At 30.6% G+C, this 5,000-nt stretch overlaps 1 protein-coding gene across 6 annotated transcripts in view; it reads right to left on the bottom strand.

Annotated features, from left to right (window-relative positions):
• The window catches only part of LOC145284533 (homeobox protein DLL homolog), a 346,230-nt gene that overhangs the window by 174,649 nt on the left and 166,581 nt on the right, over positions 1-5,000 (bottom strand). The gene's annotated exons all lie outside the window — the stretch shown is intronic.

Genomic DNA, 5,000 nt, shown 5'->3' with positions numbered 1-5,000 from the left:
AAAGTTTCTGCTCTTACATCGAAGACCGACATTAGGAACCGTACAGAAGTAAAAGTTTCAACTACTAATTAATATATTATAATAATTGATAGTTTTGCGTTAGTTTCAGATATCACACTTAAACTATTTTCCCTTTCGTCAGAGAATCAGAAATCTTTCTAGACTGTGACCACTCACTTTAAAACCAATTGGGGGGGGGGTTCTTCTTGGGCCATCGCGCAGAGCTGAACCATGCAAAACGGATAATACGTCTAATTCTGCATTCGAGAGGAGACAAGAAAATAGGGAAGATATATGTGTAAAATAGAGAAGTTATTTTGTGCGTGTTGTGCATTATATATATATATATATATATATATATATATATATATATATATATATATATATATATATATATATATATATATATCTGCAACATACAGAAAATAATTTCCTGATTTACTTGCCTCCTCCCGGGGGAGCAGAGTTAGACATACTCTTCGTTTTTCTTTTTTTTTTGTTTTAACTTGAGTAACTTCAGTAAGTCTTAAGATATCAAGGGGCTCCCTCTTTTTTTTTTTTTACACAGTGATCACCACTTATCAAGGCCCGGAAGCCACTCAGGGATAAGGTTTATTGCAAGTACATTACGTTAGTGTGGAAATTTGATGAAGAGTTTAATTAAGGGGGCGGTTCATTAGGAATTTGTTAACGTTGGACTTGAAGACATCCAAATTGTAGTCCCGTGGGAAGCAGGCAGACGAAACTTGGATTTAACACTTGATTCTGTTATGATTTAAATTTATATCCGAGGCCTCTTTTAAGAATATATGCTGTTCCCTTTATGGTTGCTATTTGTATCTCGTGACAGCTTGGTCTTCCAGGGATTGCTTCTAAGTATGCGTGTGCCACAGGAAATACATTTAAACTGTAAATTAAAATTTCGTTATCATATTGACTTTTGAGCAATCGACATTTTCTTCGGATTCACACATTTTAAAACTTTTTCTCATCGAACTCCGACTTCAGTTAAATAATCCTTTTAATCAATACATTTCTGCACTATTATCAGCGTTTATACCGATATGACTTTTCCCATAACTTTTGTCTCCAATTCATGTGCGAACTACCGAAATTATAGCTTGATTGTGATTATTATTTTGCTAACTATTTTAATCTGAGGATAAGAGCGTAGTCTAAATCCATTGGGATGTAGAAAAATATTATGTTTTAATTGGTATTTCTTCTCGAATAATAAATTATAATTTACAGCGTTTAAATATAATTCCTTGTATCAATGCTCTATCTTTAACATTGAGCTTTTTCATCTGGTTAAAATTTTCCTATTTATATTAGTATTAATATTTAAACTTGTTTCAAATTTAGAAACTATTCGATTTGTGAACTTGAAACATTTTTTTGAATTTATATACAGAGTGTTCCAAAAATATGTATATACACGTTAAATAATTTTAAACAAGATGTTTTTTATTAATTTTTGTTTCTTTTTTGTGCAGATTAAACAACTCATCTATCTTTATGATGGCGCCCAGGTTAACTTTTGAAAAAAAAAATCATTCTAAAATACTACTGGAAGTATGTTAAAGTCTAAAGACAGTTTAGGAGTTTGTGCACATCTTTTGGGGGGACACCCTGTATATATAGGCTATAATAAACAATACATATGCCGCTCCTCATTTGGACGTGCAAAAATGCTCAAGGGAAAATTATTCCCAACTTGCATTGACGTAAAAAAATGCACTTTCGCATAAATAATTAAATTCGCTCAAAACGTATCGCAAAACAATATATATATGTGTGTGTGTGTGTGTGTGTGTGTGTGTGTATAACATTTAAGCATAATATCCATCAAAAGCCATTAACATGAGCGTTTCTCAACTATTTCAGCAGTAATGATGCTCCAAAGAATCCCTATATTCAACGTCCACAATACAAGGGATATATTTTTCTTTGCGAAACAGAGGCAAACGTTAAATATAGATTTCACAAATAACCCGAACCATCTTCCCAGTTTATTCACATTTCCCTACGCGTATAAAAAATTATGCTTGAAAAAAAAAAATGCATTTGCACTTATACGCAAAGGCATAAACACCTCTGCTTGTATATCAATATCCCTTGCAGGAACGCTTTGCAAGCTTTTAAGCAAATCTGGGTTCTACGCAATCCTTTTTAAGAAAACGTGAATTTCAATGAAGGTTGCTTTAATCAGCATCAAATAAAAAAAAAAAATATTGAAAGTGATTACCCGACTCCTTGCGAAAGAACGTAAGATTATCTTGCATATGTCTACGAGAAACATATGGCCACAATTTGCATTGCGATTACGACTACATATTTACTTGAAGTTGCTGTATATATTTACTTACTAATGAAATTATGAAACATCTTCAAATGTGCTTGGTTTTGCAACTCACTTCATCGTAATATTTATTATTAATATAAAATAAGCAACAATGTAAAACCAAACGAGATTTTGTAGATCCCATCTACAAATAACTGATTTCCAAAACTAAATCCACAGCAATAACTTTCAGTACAGGATTATAATTTACTTAATGGTTGAAAGAAAACAAAATATTTCGATCCATTTCCAAATTTAAAAGGAATATGGATGCATCGAATTTGCTGAATAGAAAAGTAGTTCTACCTTTAGAGTTCTAAACAAATCCCCAGGATTTAATGTTTCAGAAGCTATTTACAGCCAAGCATGTTAATAATCACAAGCGACTAAAAAAATAGCACTTCTATTATTAATTATAGATTCCTAACAATTTGGTTCAATTAATGATTTGATTGCAATCATTTGGATTATTAGAAGAAAAAGAAGCAGTTCTTACGTTTGAGATTATTCTCAAAGCGTTTCGGTCGATGTAACCTCCTACTTTCCTCAAGCCGTCGAGCTCGGGAATCTATTCGAAATTTTCGAACGGAGAATTTAATAAACGTTTCACTTTTATTCATACATACCAGCAAGAACACCCAAGGTTGTCGGTGACGAAATGGGGATCAACGGATGTTCTATATATCCAAATTGTTATCGAAACAATACACACCCATATATATACATATATATATATATATATATATATATATATATATATATATATATATATATATATATATATATATATATACACACCCATATATATACATATATAAGTGAAAGTGTCTGTCTGTCTGTCTGTGTATCTGTGTGGCTGTGTGTGTACATTTCCATACGCAATAACTCTGTCAATTTTTAGTCTACAGCCTCGAAATTTGCTATACAGGGTACTGAGATTTGGAAAAATAGATGGGATTGGTTTTCAGCCAGAAATTGTCGCGATTAAGGGGTCAACGTTCAACGATTTTACCTTGGAGAACTCTACCAAACTCCTCAGACAATTTGGGATCTAAACACTTGAAATTTTAGATATAGGTTCCTTGGACATGGATCTAACTTAATAATTTAGTTTGATCCGAAAACATTAAATTTTAAGGGGTCATAATAGGGGTCAATTTTTTAAAAAATTAACCGCTTTTTTTCCTTTTATTTTTTGCTCAACATACACCTCCAAATACCCGGGCAACGCCGGGCACCCATGCTAGTATATATATATATATATATATATATATATATATATATATATATATATGTATATATATATATATATATATATATTATTGTTTGAAGCAATGTTTAAATTGTGCTCTAAGCAGAAATATTAATTTGAACCCATCCATGCCTTACGATAGAACCTACTGTTGATTTTATATGTAAGATATTTCTGGGTTTTTTTTCCGGTGATAAAGCATAATAAATATAATTGTTGCGTTCGGCTGTGTTAAGTTTGGGCAAAATCAGACTATTCCTTTTTAAATAGTATTTTTCGATTATCGATTTTTTAATACTCATCGGAGACATTCTGATAAAAAAAACTCTCTAAAAACTCTCCTAGATACATAAAGTACATTTGTGCGAACTAAAAAAAATGTTGACACAGCAGCCGTTTCAGAGTTCACAGAAAATGACCTCAAACAGAAATTTATATATATATATATATATATATATATATATATATATATATATATATATACTTAAGACCAATTTAAATTATTTAGTACCTATTTACTATGCCTCCCCACGGGACAGAGTTAGACACCAGGGTTGTTTTTTAACGTGGAGAAAAGGTACAAAAATAAAAAAAAAATTGTCTCAATCGTGAAGGACTGATCCTCCACCGAAAGAGAACAAGAAATGGAAGTGCAGCATCTGAAGAACAGATACTACACTTTGATCTTGGCCAAAAAGGCCAAGTAGAACAAGATAGAAACTTATTCAGATATTCAGATTTACGTCACATAAATTCTTTCGCTTTTTTTCTATTATGCATAATACGAAAATCGACATGTATACGTAGAATTAGTTTTTTTTTTTAATACATGTTGGATGCAATTTTTTTCAGCTCTTTAAAATTAGATTTGGATAAGGTTTTATTAAATCAACGTTTTGCAATTATATTAATTAAATAAAACTACATAATAATTTTAAAAGGTGTTATGATTAAGCACAACTGCCTTATTAAGAAATATTTTATATTTTTAGAATGAAATATTAATAAGTTAAACTTGAACGTGAATGTCGAAAGGATTATTTTGTTTATGATATAGAAGTGACTATTGTTTGTATATTTGTACATAGATAAATGTTTCAGCTGATACGCGTATAGTCGATTATGTGGTTTATATTTACTTGCTTTTATTTAATAAAATAGAGTCTAAAGTTGAAATTGATGTTTTTAGTAAACATTCAGGTATTTTTCAGTTGTAAGAATAGATAAAATACATTAATAAATAAATGTTACTTATATGTAAGCGTATTTAAATAATTACAAAATGTTCAGATATTATATAATATGGCAACACACGTCCATTTTAATATTACAGATGTTGTAGATTGGCATTTAATGGAATTCACACTAATTGGACATTAGTTCCGCAAGGTCACCTGCATCTCT

The sequence above is a fragment of the Euprymna scolopes genome, chromosome 9, assembly GCF_053919585.1.
Source record: "Euprymna scolopes isolate OS-2025 chromosome 9, ASM5391958v1, whole genome shotgun sequence".
In the NCBI taxonomy this organism is placed as follows: Eukaryota; Metazoa; Mollusca; class Cephalopoda; order Sepiida; family Sepiolidae; genus Euprymna; species Euprymna scolopes.
This window is presented reverse-complemented; position numbering and strand designations above follow the sequence as displayed.